Source organism: Diabrotica virgifera, chromosome 1, assembly GCF_917563875.1.
Source record: "Diabrotica virgifera virgifera chromosome 1, PGI_DIABVI_V3a".
NCBI classification, from domain to species: Eukaryota; Metazoa; Arthropoda; class Insecta; order Coleoptera; family Chrysomelidae; genus Diabrotica; species Diabrotica virgifera.
The window spans coordinates 28,176,080-28,193,007 of NC_065443.1; positions in this window are offsets into that span (position 1 = coordinate 28,176,080).

Here is a 16,928-nt window from a genome sequence, read left to right on the forward strand (position 1 = left end):
ACAAAAAAACTCACCTTAATTTATTGCTGGATGAGATATCAAAAGCTTTCAAGGAACACCTGCTAGGACTGGAGGCAAATCTGAAGGAATATTTTTCCCCCATCCATAGCAACAAAGCATGGATAAGGAATCCATTTACAATAAACGTAGAATCCGAGACAGGACTTCCGGATTCAGATATTGGCACTCAAAAACATATTTGACAAAATACCACCAATAGATCTTTGGCTGTCTTGCCGCCAGGAGTACCCAATTTTAGCCAAAAAAGCGATAAAGTTTCTAATTCCTTTTGTTATGACTTATAAGTGTGAGGCAGAGTTTTCAACACTAGTTTTCCTCAGAAATAAATATAGTGACCGTTTGGAAGTCGAACCGGACCTGAGAATAAAATTAACATCTTTTCCTCCAAACGTGAAGGATTTAGTTAACCAGAAACAACAAACTGCATACTTCTCGTTAATAAAGTATTTGATTTTTATCTTGTTTTATTACATTTTTGTTTGAACTAATGATTCTTTATTAAAATATATAAAAGTATAATAAATATTTAAATATGTTTTCTTGTACACACACACCAGAGTATGCAAAAAAATTAGTGGGTCACAAAGGATAAGCACAAAAATAACCGGGCCACAGAAAAATAATTTTGGGAAACGCTGATCTAAAGTATAATAAAAATATGTAAAGTATAATAAAACTCGATATAAAAAAGGGAAAAATTATGTATTTACGTTATACCACATAAATATATACTTGTCCCTTGACATAGTGTTTTAATAAACTAAATATTTCTCGGTATATGGCGGCTAAAGCTTTTAGGCTTTAATTACTCGATTTTTCACATGTTATCCATACACCGTAGTCTCAATTAAGCGCATAGCGTAATTTAATAAAAAAAACCTTCGACTAAACGCTGCCTGCCATCGGCATGGCGTTTGTGCTGGCTCAATAAATTTGGTTAGGGTGCATTGCCACACGCCGATTTCCAAACAAAATTTGTAACGAGCAATAACAATAGTTCCAATCAGAGGCGTTACGCGTGTAAAATAAAAATTATTTATGAGTTCTAAACATAACACGGATATAAAATTCAAAATTTGAATCTATCTTTTAACCATTATCCGGGCAAGGTGGGCCAACGGGCCCGAGACGCCAACAATTCATTTATCATAAACTGATAAAAAAATTTTTATTGAATTTTACGCATCACTGAATTTGTTTAGAAATATCATCACACCTCATTACAGTAAATAATTTTGATATCTAACCATATATTTTTCATTAGTTATTAACTGATATTTACCAACAATACCAGCTGTATTCCAAAACACCCTCATACATCCGTCCAATTTTAAACCTTTTCAATTTAACTCAGTAACTTGTTAAAAATATACCCTAATTCTTGAAACCTTTTTTTTAGTCCTAGATGTTTATGTTACATAAAAGGACCTATCATTTCTACCCAAGTTACGAGTTCAATTGATACCTTGTTTTCACTTCAATTTAATACACACACCTATCTTTAGCCAACCAACCTACATATCTTTATATCATATCAGCCTCCTCTTGTAAATTATACTACTTATCATAATTTCAACACTACTGTGATATCAGACCTCCACACACAATAGACTACCTAATTTACTCTTACAATTAGTACATTTAAACCATTTTTCATTCATAGTAAACTCAACTTTCATCAACACAGTTGGACTCGATTCCATTTTAAATTCGAACCAAAATCATCAACCTCTACACATAAATAAAACATTTTAGCAAAAGGATTTTCCCACTTAATTACTGGGTCCCAGATGTTCCTATACATAAATCGATCCATTTCCGCTAATTTATTTATTTTCATTACTATTATGTATAGTTGGTTGCATACAATCTGGCTACTGCTCCATCCACATTATAAAAATCATTTAATACAACCTACAAAATTGGGGTAAACTTTATTATAGCCACATCTTTGTTGATGTTAGTTATTACTGTTGGAAAATTTTTTTAAAAATATCATATCACAATCAGTTGGCTGAGGTAATACATGGTAACCATTATGTCACATTGTTCGGTTTGATCTTTGACACCTTTCAGAAACATCACTCAAATTTCGTTCAGTTGCCATAAAGTCATCGAAATGTAAACTCAAAATTTTTTTGCATCCCACATGTTGGGAATTTAAATACCTTACCTTAGGGCATTATTCCTGTTGCCTTTTGCCCATCACAAGGCATTTTAAGTAAATATGCATCTGTAAAGCATACATTTTATATTTGAAGGGTTATTACCATATATTTCTTTGGTGGTTCAGCTAGCATCCAGACTGTGAGTATAACCACTTGTTTTAAACCTTAGTCAGAATTTAAATATCAATTTTACATTAATAAAATAGGTTATACTTACTTTTAGGTCTTACACTGATGATGATTTTGTAATAAAATCGAAAACGTTTTGTTCTGATGTAGCCCTTTAGGGATTTTAATAAATTTTATACCTTTTACAAAGGATTTATTCCAATTTTTGTGATTGATGGTATACAGCCAACTACAGGAAAACTTTTCTTTCCTTGTGGATTTTGTTTAGAAATATGTTTCCTTCAACATAGTCATGAGCTATTCAAAATATTCATTATCATTTCCTCTCACTCACTTCCTAATTTTAAAATCCTACCTCCATAACCTGGCTAAACGGTGGCGTTTTCAAACAATTGAAACAAAGTCGGTTCATATTACCTTCACAAATCGTAAAGGTAACTGCCCGCCTGTATATATTATCAACAACCACCAACTAAAACAGCAAGCAACAGTCAAATATCTTGGAATGCACCTAGAACAGGAGAACACACATTTTTATGAAGCGTAAACAACTTGGTCTCAAATTACACAATCTATACTGGCTGATTGGTCACAAATCATCACTTTCGGTGAAAAATAAAGTACTTGTCTACTAAGCAATTGTGAAGCCAATATGGAGTTACGGGATCCAACTTTGGTGTACTGCATCAAATTCCAGTATCGAAATTTTGGAGAGGTTCCAGTCGAAGGTTCTTCGAATAATCACAAATGCCCCATGGTAAGTTGGAAATAATATTAATAAATATTATTAGTTTATTAATATTATTATTATTATTGATAATATTAATTAATTAATTAATAATATTAATATTATTAACAATAACCTGTGGGAGTTTTTTGTCAGTTCTTCTATCAGGCGCGCCCCCCTGCGAATGGGGGATGCTTTCCGGGTATTCGTAGCGCCAATACCCAGGGAGTAGCAGGGATACTTGCCGTGGAACAAAAACTGACACCTGCAGTAGGTATAAAATGCACACTCATTAATATGGAGAATTATGGTTTATGTTTAGGATCGCTGCCTGGGGATCGCCAGGGCACGTCTGGAGCCGGCGCTGGACGTGACAGCATGCGGAACGTCGGTGGCAGGGTGTTGAGGAGGAGGGCCCCTGTCATACAATCAGCTACAATCCAACCACAACCACAATCACAAGCGAGCCAAACAACAACAAGAGCTCCACCCGCCGAAGGTGCTGCGCTGGATCATCAGCCGGCGCTCACTCAAGCGGGACGACCGAGGCATCGCATGAAATGGACTGTGTCCATTAATGAAAATATTTTGCGCTTCTATTACAAGGTGACAAACCTCGGTCAAGAAACAATCGGCTACCGACAACAGCTGTATGCCGAATTTTGCAGGACGTACCCAGATATTCCAGTATCGGAGCAAAGAGTATCAGATCAATACCGGGTAATCATAAGGAACAACCTATTCCCAGAGACTAGACGCAATTCGATCAAAAGCGAAGTCGAACGGGAGATTAATAACCAAGAACAAGTTTTAGATCAAGTCCCTATTGAAATCCTCGATGAGCAGACTCCTGAGATTCCCATGCCAGAAACTCAACCTGATAATACACATCAGGAAAGCAACGAGTGGCGCGATAATCTAGCAAACGAAATGGCTCGTGCCGTACAAGATTTTAATGGAACAAACCCACTTAGCAGACCACCGCTACCACGAATAAACTCTTGTAAGAAACTAGGTGCGCTGTTACAAATTGTGAACACTTAAGTCCTACCCAACTATGTGGTAGAAGCTCACACGTTGGAATATTTGCATATGCTAATCTACTGTGCAGCAACAGCAATTGCTAATGTAATGGGCGTTAAGATCAGAACACGACGGGTTACTAATAACGAAAGAACTGGTAACAGAATTGCACCCTGGGAAAAAAGACTGCTCGGAAAGATCGAATTATTACGTAGGGATATTGGTATAGTCACAGAATACATACGAGGTGTAACATGTAGATAGATAGATAGATAGATTTATTTAACTACTTTACAAAAAAAAAATTGTTTGTAGCAAGTCAAAAGATTGTTTGTAGCAAGTCAAAAGTAGAATGTAGAAAAGTCATCAGGAGAGCTGAAGAAATAATGCTGACTACCGCAAGACACTCAAGATATGATCCAGAAAACAACACAGCCCATCAGTGTCTGGATACATTAAAACAAAAGCTCTCCGTTTATTCAGGACGACTAAGGAGGTACAAAGTTAGTAACAACCGCAAAAGCGACAATGCTCTTTGTGAAAGTTCTGAAAAGGCATTCTATCGAAAACCAAATTCCACTGTAGAACGTGTCGAAAAGAATTACCCAAGCCAAGAAGAAATTCATGAGTTTTGGGGAAATTAACTTTCCACGCCAGCTGCTCTTAACAACAATGTTGGATGGATAGAAGATGCGACACAGAACTGCCAACACTACATTACCACCCTCTACGAACCCTTCACTACTGAAGAAGTCTCAAATACCATCAAAGAGCTTCATAACTGGAAATCTCCTGGTCCAGACGGAGTTCAAAACTTTTGTCTCAAGAAGCTTTGGAGTGTTCATGAATGCTTATCAACACTAACTAATGTTATTTCTAATCCGCAGGATATACCATCATTCCTAACTCAGGGAACCACTTATTTAATTCCGAAGGATCAAAATAACACACAAGATCCAGCCAAATACCGCCCAATTACTTGTCTTCCAACTTTGTATAAATTGGTCACATCCTGTGTAGCCCGGCGTATCTACCAACACTGTGCTCTGAACAATATCATAGAGCCTCAACAGAAAGGATGCGCTAAGGGTTCCATGGGTTGCAAAGAACAACTCATCATCGACTCAGTCATTTCTAACCAGGCATATTCCAAAATGAGGAATCTTTTTACTGCCTTCATTGATTACAAGAAGGCCTTTGATTCAGTGCCGCATGAATGGCTTATAGATATATTGAGAATATATAAAGTCGATGATAATGTGACCTTTTTAGAACATGTAATGACGGAGTCGAAGACTAGAATTCACCTTCAAATACCTGGTGAAAATAACATCGAAACTGAAAATATCGCAATCAGCCGGGGCCTGTTTCAAGGAGATTCGTTGAGTCCACTGTGGTTCTGTCTAGCTATTAACCCACTATCTCAGCTATTGAACTCCACAGACGCAGGTTTTAGCATCAAAAATAACAACAATGTGATGGCGAAGATTAATCATTTATTGTATATGGATGATTTGAAATTAATTTCTTCCACTCGAAACCAACTCGATGAGATGCTAAAAACTGTAGAAACTTTTTCTAATGATATTAGCATGCACTTCGGACTAGACAAGTGCCGTATTTTAAATATAGTCAGAGGAAAAGTACAGCCCGGAGGATTCGATATGCAAAATGGCCAGAACATCGTAGCTATGGGTGAAAACGATATGTATAAATATCTTGGAGTAAATCAAGCGCGGAGAATTGACCATAAACAAATGAAAACAGAGATAACTACTGAGTTTATACGAAGGGTAAAACAGCTGCTTCGCTCAAACTTTAATAGTAGAAATTTGTTTAAGGCACTAAACACCTACGCATGTTGCGCGCTTAGCTATCCATTTGGCATTGTTAAGTGGACAAAAACGGACACAGAAAATCTTCAGCAAAAAGTAAGAACGCACCTCACAAAGGCACAAAACACCATCCAAAAAGTGCAGTAGAAAGAACGACATTACCACGGAATTTAGGAGGAAGAGGACTTATGGATATAGGTGAGCAATTAGACAAACAAATTGCTAATTTAAAATCTTATTTTCAGATTTAGGCTGAAACATCTATTCTATATCGCGCTATCTGCGCAGTAGATGACCCAACACCGATAAAACTGAGGGAAGCAGAACTGCGCATAAACCACCTTACTAAGGACGAAAAAGTGCGCGCGTGGATGGGTAAACCTCTGCACGGGCGACATCCCAATGAGGTCAGCCAAGATTATGTCGACAATATAGCGTCGAACTACTGGTTGACATCAGGAAAGATGTTCCCTGAAACGTAGGGTTCATTACTGGCCATTCAGGATCAGGTTATACTAACTAGAAATTACCTGAAATATATCATCAAAGACCCTCATGTTCAAAACTACAGATGCCGATTTGGATGTCAAGCCCAGGAAACCACCCAACATCTTACAGGGGGCTGCCAGGCATTTGCTGCAACTGAGTACAAGGAACGGCATGACGCAGTGGGAAAAATCCTTCATCAGGAGATAGCTATCAAGCTGGGACTTCTCCAAACCGACCATCTCCCATATTATCAATACGTCCCTGAGAGTATGCTTGAGGATGGCAACTACAAGCAATACTGGGACCGCACTGTGCTCACAGACCAAACAGTGGCGCATAATAGACCAGATCTCGTATTAGTCAGTAAATTAACGAGACAAACAACCCTCATTATTGTGGCGATTCCTAACAACAATAACCTACCTACTAAATTTACTGAAAAGATCGCCAAGTACAGAGATCTGGAAATTCATATACGGAGACAATGGAGAATGCAAAGTACCCAGATGATATCGGTTATTATGTCTACTACTGGAGTCATTCCGAAGACCCTCCTCGAAAGCATAAAAAAGCTGGGTCTTAATGAACATCTTTATAAGACCAAGCAGAAAGCAGTACTACTCGCAACGGCCAGATGTGTACGAACATTTTTGGGAGATACACCTGCATACCAAGTCACCTAGGGCTCGATAACACGGAAAGAGTCCCACCAGAGCTCAATCCTTTTGATACCGTAGGTATCTGGGATGAGTCAATTTTCCCGTTAGAGGGAGTGTGAGCCGTATGGCTAACTCTGGTTTATAATAATAATAACAGTAAAAGAAGAAATTTCTTACTTCGCACAGAAATACAAACACAGGCTGACACAACATCCAAATGTACTAGCCAGAAACCTGATGAGACAACCAGTCAGACGAAGACTTAGACGAAATACACCTAGTGATTTACCATCGCGATTTTAGTTATATGTATAGAAAAAGACTGTTTGACTTGTACACACTTCTATATAAATCTAAACGGGAACTGGTGTATGTTTTCAAAAGACTGATAGTGTGTAAATAAATTTATTAAATCAGCTAAGTACTTTCAGCATATTACGCCATCATCAGAGCTATCCTATAAAAAGACTAAGTTGAAAAATCTTATTCATAAAAAATTATAAAGTGAAACTTACGTCTTATAGGTGTAAAAACCTCAAAAGAAGAGAAAACTTCGAACAAACACATTCTTTAGTTTAAAATAAACCCAGGGATATAACCACTGGTTAGGGTAAAAACCCTTAAATGTTTAAAAAATCACATTTAATGTGTTTTTTATAAAATGGCTACCATTCTTACAAACAGCTGTTACTGACAATATTCAAAAACGACAGGCTGCTGACGGAAATAATAGTTCCTAGCGACATCTGTGTTATTAAAATTATTTAAAATTTTTTGAAAATGACTAAGTTGTCATATGTAGGTTACTAATTAATGAAATTAATATGAAAAACTGAAGTTAAATTTAAATGACAATTGTTAAGTTTAAAGTAAAGTTAAATGTGAAAATAATCAAATTATCAAAGTATTATTAATTATTAAAAAACCAAACAACCAGTCAGTTCTGACCAAATATAGAAGTGAGATAGATGAAAACCAAGGAGAAGCACCGTTGGACAAGCTCAGAGTTCCAAAACTGTTTGAAAGCAATATTATTATTAAAAGGCAAATCGAAAATATTTACTTATTGTAATCAATGAAAGAAAATTCAAATATGTTATAAAGTAATGTTCAAAAAACTAGAGCAATTGTTGGGCATGCTGAATATAACAGTATTAAAGAAACTTCTTAAAGATTGGATCAAATTTACAATTTAATTGAACCTGGGTGTTAACACAATTTTGAGGATTTCTTTTTAATTCCCTGCTAATTTCTAAGTCTTCTAATAAATTCATTTTTGTATAGTTGTTAATGGGTATACTATGTAGAATCCTACTATCTCTTTGGGGACTGAAGTTATGTGTAGAAGCATGTAAGTGATTGCCAAAACTAGATTTGTCAATCTTAGACAAATGTTCTTTGATGCGTGTTTCCAAAGGTCGCATAGTTCTCCCCACATAAGTAACAGGGCAGTCTCCACAGGACAATTTGTATATACCACTTTTTGATGTTTTTCCAATTTTATCTTTGGTATGAGAAAAAATAGATTTGATATTTTCCTTACATTTGAATGATAGTTTAAGGTTTAGGATGTTATATAGCCAAAATCCTAAATAACATCCCCAACCTTAAACTATCATTCAAATGTAAGGAAAATATCAAATCTATTTTTTCTCATACCAAAGATAAAATTGGAAAAACATCAAAAAGTGGTATATACAAATTGTCCTGTGGAGACTGCCCTGTTACTTATGTGGGGAGAACTATGCGACCTTTGGAAACACGCATCAAAGAACATTTGTCTAAGATTGACAAATCTAGTTTTGGCAATCACTTACATGCTTCTAAACATAACTTCAGTCCCCAAAGAGATAGTAGGATTCTACATAGTATACCCATTAACAACTATACAAAAATGAATTTATTAGAAGACTTAGAAATTAGCAGGGAATTAAAAAGAAATCCTCAAAATTGTGTTAACACCCAGGTTCAATTAAATTGTAAATAAATTTGATCCAATCTTTAAGAAGTTTCTTTAATACTGTTATATTCAGCATGCCCAACAATTGCTCTAGTTTTTGGAACATTACTTTATAACATATTTGAATTTTCTTTCATTGATTACAATAAGTAAATATTTTCGATTTGCCTTTTAATAATAATATTGTTTTCAAACAGTTTTGGAACTCTGAGCTTGTCCAACGGTGCTTCTCCTTGGTTGTCATCTATCTCACTTCTATATTTGGTCAGAACTGACTGGTTGTTTGGTTTTTTAATAATTAATAATACTTTGATAATTTGATTATTTTCACATTTAACTTTACTTTAAACTTAACAATTGTCATTTAAATTTAACTTCAGTTTTTCATATTAATTTCATTATTTAGTAACCTAAATATGACAACTTAGTCATTTTCAAAAAATTTTAAATAATTTTAATAACACAGATGTCGCTAGGAACTATTGTTTCCGTCAGCAGCCTGTCGTTTTTGAATATTGTCAGTAACAGCTGTTTGTAAGAATGGTAGCCATTTTATAAAAAACACATTAAATGTGATTTTTTAAACATTTAAGGGTTTTTACCCTAACCAGTGTTTATATCCCTGGGTTTATTTTAAACTAAAGAATGTGTTTGTTCGAAGTTTTCTCTTCTTTTGAGGTTTTTACACCTATAAGACGTATGTTTCACTTTATAATTTTTTATGAATAAGATTTTTCAACTTAGTCTTTTTATAGGATAGCTCTGATGATGGCATAATATGCTGAAAGTACTTAGCTGATTTAATAAATTTATTTACACACTATCAGTCTTTTGAAAACATACACCAGTTCCCGTTTAGATTTAGTTATATGTGCCGTAATTTCCAGAGACAAACAATTTTATATCTGTGTAAAATATTTGTAAATAAAATGATTAATGAATCATTTTCTCCAAGTCACCTACACTATTGGTCACAACATTTACTTATTGTAACTTGTTTTACGGATTATAAATACTTTTGGGAAATTAAATAAAAAAAAATCATTTTTGAAATTATTGCGTCGAAAGAATTTTGTCATGTAAAGGGGCAACATGGGCCAGTCAGACCCTAATTGTATTTATACCTAAAGTCTAAATCTTTGTTACAGAAGTTAATCTAGCAGTCAGGTAATGTTTTTGTGGATTATCTAAACGACTTTTATGATTCCGGAAATCTAATCATAAAGTCTAAACGTGTAACAAACAATGTAAACATGTCTTTGATGTGAACATCAAAGAGAGGCTACAATAGGTGTTACATATATTCTAAATGAATTGTAAAAACTGCTAATCATTGTTGGAACGCAATAATATTATTAGGTAGGTACGTACACATATTTTGAAATAAATAATGCATCTGCTCTCAGTCGTTTTAAATCGATGTTAGTGTCGACAACTAACCTCCTAAAATTATATTGAATTACAGTGAAAGTAGATAGTGCGAATAAAATGCCCCGAAAACTAATCTATGGTTTTTTATTTTTAGTGTTTTTGTTAACCTAATACTTAATAATAACTTAATTTGTCATATTAGTTTGCTATTTAAGTTGGGAATAAGCTAATCTTGTGGCTTAGTCCCAACTAAAATAGTAAATTGATATTACAAAGTATTAATTTGTAAAAGTAAAATAATAATATTCTTCTTACTTATGCATTTATTCATTTTGTAAAGATTGTTTTTGTCTGTATTTTATACATGAGCTGCTAATTAGCATAGTCTTTTTAAGGGTTTTTACACACACACATAATGAAAGGCAACCACACCGTTATCTTTTTCCAGGGTATGCATAAACATCAACCCCTCTTTTCAAATAAAATGGCCTGATAGATTTACAAAAGTTTTTATTTATTTATTAACAAATCCTTTATTTGGCTCCAAATGTTTATTACTTGTAAATAAATATTTTTTCTACAAAAATTTTTTTGCATTTCATTATTTTGTGCAAATCCTTCAGGTAGATCGCACCCTCGAGGTAGACTGTATACTATAGTAGCATCTTTTTTAATCTAGACAATTTAAATTTAACTTTATTATAAAATCAAAAAAGAATATTAGAAATATATGGGTGGTAGAACAGTGGTGGACCCAACGGACCCCAGTTGCCCCGTTACGTAAGTAAAATGTGTTGCCCGGATAAGGGTCTCTTAACTTAAAATTTTCTAAAAAATTTACAATAAACGAAGTCAATAGTATCATTCACACTAGATTAAACCCCAAGAAGTCCCTAGGTTTTAACCTAATAACTGATAGAATCTTAAAGGGATTACCAAGAAAAGCTCTACTTCATCTTATACAGCTGTATAACGCCGTATTAAAAACATGATGTTTTTGTCTAGTTTGGAAATTAGCCCAAATAATCTTAATTCCCAAACCCGGAAAATCTTCGAAGGAAAAAAGTACTACAGACCTGCTACCCATTATGTATATAAAATATATATAATATATAAAATATTGGAGACAGTGCTGTTATCCAGAATAAAGCCAATTTTAATTGACATGCAAATAATATCTCATTACCGATTTGGCATTAGGCCACAGCACGCTACCACTAAACAAATTCATCGCGTTTACCAGCATATACGCCAATCACTGGAAAACAGAAAATATTGCTCCGGAATCTTCTAAAGCTGCGTACACATATTTATGCTATCCAAATTGTTTGCAAACTACTCTAGTCCAGTTCGTTGACAATATAATTACAGCGAACTCATCAAGATCCATGGAAAGCAACGCACCAACTTGTGCGAAGTTTATGTAAATGGTTCATTTAATTTGTAATTTTATCTCAAAGTTACGTTCTAAATATAAATAATAAAGACAGCAATTATTGTTTATCAACTATAAAGAAAAAATTGATTACATTGTGTCTTTTCCGGGTTTCTTTATCTCTAGAAACAAGTCATTCCCTCAATCGCGAGGCGACGATACGATTAGAAAATATCTATTGCGTACACGGTCTAAACTGAACTGCGAAATTCCTTTGTGTTCATCCCAAAAACCGACAGGCCATGGTTCGTGACGATTAACAAATGAACAGTTCGTAAGCGGTTCGTCCTGCCGTACAAATTATACGAATATAGCGATCGCATACAGTTATTCTCGCATATGTGTACCCGGCTTTAGACATCTCCCAGGCATTTGAAAGAGTCTGAGATAACGGTCTTTTATACAAAATCAAACAACCCCTTCCCAAGGATTACTTCCAAATCATAGGGTTGTAGCTGCAAGGCCGCCATTACCTTGTAAAACATCATGATAAGTATACCAAACTTTACCCAACTAAAGCTGGTGTCCCTCAAGGCAGTATCCATGGACCAGTTCTGTACCTGATATTCACTCCGGACTTATCTATATCACCAGAAATCACAACAGCAACTTATGGAGATCACACAGCAGCAATATTTTCTCATCAAGAACCAACCGTAGTATCACATAGAGTCCAGGTTAACCTATAAACGCAATGCAAACTGGGTTAAAGATGTGACGTTTAGGAGCCAACAAGACAAAGTCTGCTGAGGTAACATTTACAAACCACAAGGGAAACTATACTCCGGTATCGTTAAATGGTCAATCTCTTCCACAGAAAGACTACATAAAATACTTAAGAATGTATTTGGATCGAAGGCTCACATGGAGAAAACACACCTTTACCTTACCAAGCAAAAGCAGCTTGGCCTCGAACTCAGCAAACTGTATTGGCCAGAAGTCAAAACTGCCAATCAAGAACAAAATTTTTACATTCAAAGTAATTTTAAAACCCATTTGGAGTTATGGAATTCAGCTATGGGAAACAACAGCTAGATTCAGTATCGACATCTTGAAAGATTCAAATTCAAAGTCCTCCGAATTATAACTGATGCTCCATGGTACGTTGCAAATAATACGACCGCACGAGACCTTAAAATGACAACTGTGAACGAAGAAGTTACTAAGCTCTGCCAACGATATGAACGGAGACTAACAGACCATCCCAATAATCTAGCTCAAAACATGACACAACCAATCGTATGATGACTCAAACCAAAAATATCAGCCGACCTGTTAACTTTAACATTTAACTACACGCGCTGGCGTACTTTGTACGCCAGATATAAGAATTCTACTGGAAATATATTTAAAAATTTAATTTTTGACCTTGCTTATTATTCTAACCTATCACTGGAATGTGCTTTACAATTTGGTTTTAGTTTCGTTATAATCGGCGTTCTGGAAAGATCGTAATTTACATTTTATTATTTAAAAAACTCTAACAAGAAGTAAAACCACTTCTATTTAAATTGGTATATTTATTAAAACTTAAAAATCCCAATGGATTGAATAAAATATGTCCAATTCAGAACGTTTTCAGACCTATCGGTCCATCATCAGTGAATGTGTATACTTGCTAAATAGCCCCAGAACCAAACAATGGTTGAATTTACAATTCAATTTACATTATTTAAAAATAATATTCAACAGGCTAAACGCCGATGTTACAGGATATTGCCTATGGGAACATGGTGAAACCCTACCAAAACCTCAATCAACCATCTTAGGCCAACTTTGACTATAAAGTGACACTAGTGTGTGCCACACTGAAAAGAAACTGCAAGTATTCACTGATGCCGAATAAGGTTTATAACAAACAACTAAGTGTATTTTTTCAATAAAAAATTAAACAAATCCGCTGTTTTTAAGTGTATTTTCTTGTGGCGTACAAAGAACGCCACGCGTGTAGTTATGTTATAACTTGATGCGCGGGTAGTTAAAGGTTAAACTAGTCGCAGAAGCTCAATAGAATTTAGAAGCAGAAGCCCAATCAAACACTATGACATATATTATATGACATTACTACAGTGCCAAGAATATAGAGGAAATTATCAATGGGCAATTATCTACAAAACATTTTTTTAATAATGTTAAATATTGTATAGACCATTTTTTACTTATTGTAATTATATTACAGATTCTAAATATACTTATTGGTATTTAAATAAAAAAAAGGTGTAACGATTTTTTTATTGACAAATTCTCTTGTAATAATGTATGGTATAATAAATTATAGCGTGTAAGTTTTACTTATTGGTGGAGGCTGTACAACAGACATGAAAACATGATGGATAATACGTGAAGAATATAATTTGTATGAATCTGAGGAGCAAAAGAATTCAGCGCAGACAGATTCACAATAGATATCATTTTTGGCATAACCCAAATAATAGAAGAAAAGGCTTTCAATAGTTATGTTTACTAATGGTGGATTTAACGAATGCATATCACACAGTAGGTTTCCATTAATAAGCTATAGAAATTCCCAGAGAAAACTAATAACAATATTACTCTCGTGAATGCTCTGAAAGCAATGTACCGGGTGTCCCAATAAGAATGGCTCTCGGCCATATCTCAGGAACCGTTTATAGTAGAGCTTTGAAATAAAAAATTTTATAACAAAAGTTGCCTCAGGAAAAGCCTGGAAATTATTTTCATAATTGTGGGTCCACCGCTAGAGGGCGTAATTGAATATCAAAAATAAAAAAATCTAAATTTTACAAAATTTTCCTAATAAAGGGGCACTGGAAATCCGATTATTGTATTCTTCATCAAATTCTGCGCATATTTGATTTAACAAGTTTAACTCTACCTTTGCAAATAAGAGGTGGGGGTGAGTGGGAACCTTGTTATGAAAAAATGGCTGTAAGTCCGGTTCTGCTAAATCAAATTTTGAAAACTGGGTCTTGTTGAAGACAGATCTTTTTCTTCAATGTAAGCGTGATAATTTTGAACCATCCTAATAAGTAATAAGCCAGCTGGGAGGCGTTATTTAATTTTTTTCAGAAATCTAGTTTTCTTTGTAAAATATTAAATACAAGTATGCATTTTTAATCATACTTTATAAAATTAGATTAAATTAGCAATAGAATAGCGAAAACCGCATGTCGATACCTTTTTTCTATCTCAAGATATCTCGAGAAACGTGTAAATTTTATACATAACTCTTACTATCACCGGTAAACTAAGTTAATGAAAAGTAGTGTGCCGTGGAAAAAAACAAAATAACATTTTCCAGATGTCAACGTATAAAAATATAATTAATTAAAACAACAATATAAAGAGAAGCAATACTATTAAAATTAAATAAAACACAGAACAAAAAGAACTACTTAGTGACGACCTAAATATTCAAATTGTTGCCCATCATACACTACTCTAGAATACATTATTCAGAGAATACTAAACGCCATTCAAAGCATATCGAGAGCAGAAATTGAGACTGCTGTTCAATCTACTCTTGAAAGAGTAAATGTTTGCAACGAAAATGATGGGCAAAAATTTGAATGTTTATGTCCTCACTAAATAGTTGTTTTTATTTCTTTGTAATAGGGCTTTTCAACGCTTCTCATTTGTTTCGAGCCTCTGTCATATGCCGTATAATCCGTGTATAATATTAATATACGAGATATGAACGAGGCTCGAAACAAATGAGAAGCGTTGAAAAGACCTAATATACGTTGAGAGCTGGAAAATGTTTCTTTGTTGTTTCCATAGCACACTACTTTTAATGAATTATTTCGTTTACCGGTGACAGTAACAGTTATGTTTTTAAATTTACACGTTTTGTAAGATATCTCGAGATAGAAAAAAGGTATTAACATGCGGTTTTCGCTATTCTGTTGCTAATTTTGTCTAATTTTGTAATATGGTATTAAAAATGCATGTTTGTATTTAATATTTTCCAAGGAACACTAGATTTTTGAAAAAAATTAAATAACGCCTTCTAGCTGGCATATTACTCAGTAAGTTGATTCGAAATCATAATTTTTACATTGATGAAAAAGATCTATCTTCAACAAGACCAAGTTTGCAAAATTTGATTAAGCAGAACCGGACTCACAGCCAGTTTTTCATAACAAGGTTCCCACTCACCCCTACCTCTTATTTCCAAAGGTAGACCTAAACTTGTCAAATCAAGTATGCGTAGAATTTTATGAAGAATACGACGATCGGATTTCCAGTGCCCCTTCATTGGGAAAATTTTGTAAAATTTAGATTTTTTAATTTTTGATATTCAATTACGCCCTCTAGCGGTGGTCCCACAATTATGAAAATAATTTCCAGGCTTTTCCTGAGGCAACTTTTGTTATAAATTTTTTTATTTCAAAGCTCTACTATAAACGGTTCCTGAGATATAGCCGAGAGCCATTCTTATTGGGACACCCGGTACATAAACTTTACCTCTAAAATTAAATTGGGAAATACGATACCGGAAGGCTTACTGGTCACTCTAAATAACTTAGGGATTCTGTATATTTCCAGTATTATCTAATATACGAGTATATATTGATACAGAATTGAGACAGTGGAAAAAGAAATGAATGAGAATATGACGGCCAATATAGGCGACACAATACTCCACACACTACATTACACAGATGATGATTAAATTGTTTTTACCGAGGACAAGGAAGATTTCAAGTATATACCAAGAAAACTTATAGAAAAATACAGAAAATGAGCTCTGGAGATCACAGTACCACTCAATCCCTTCTTGTGAATGTCTCTGGAGTATTTATTGTATTTTGTTGTTTATTTTCTTTAATCTTGTGGAATTGCTTGTTTATAAAAGATAATGGTAATAATTTATTTTAAAAACCTTTTTTAGCCGGTTTTTTCTTCCTGTAATACAAAGGTAATAACAATATCGTATGTAAAGCGCTTATAATAAAAATTGAGAAGGATAGGAAACAAGTACAACATTACAACAACACTCAAAAAAACCGACACTCTGAGATCTACTACTATTATTACTACTATCGGTTTACAGCGTTCTGCGACGCCTTCCGATTCTTATCTGTTTAGCCATAGACCTGGAGGGATTTCTCTTGCCTCTAGTTCTTTTT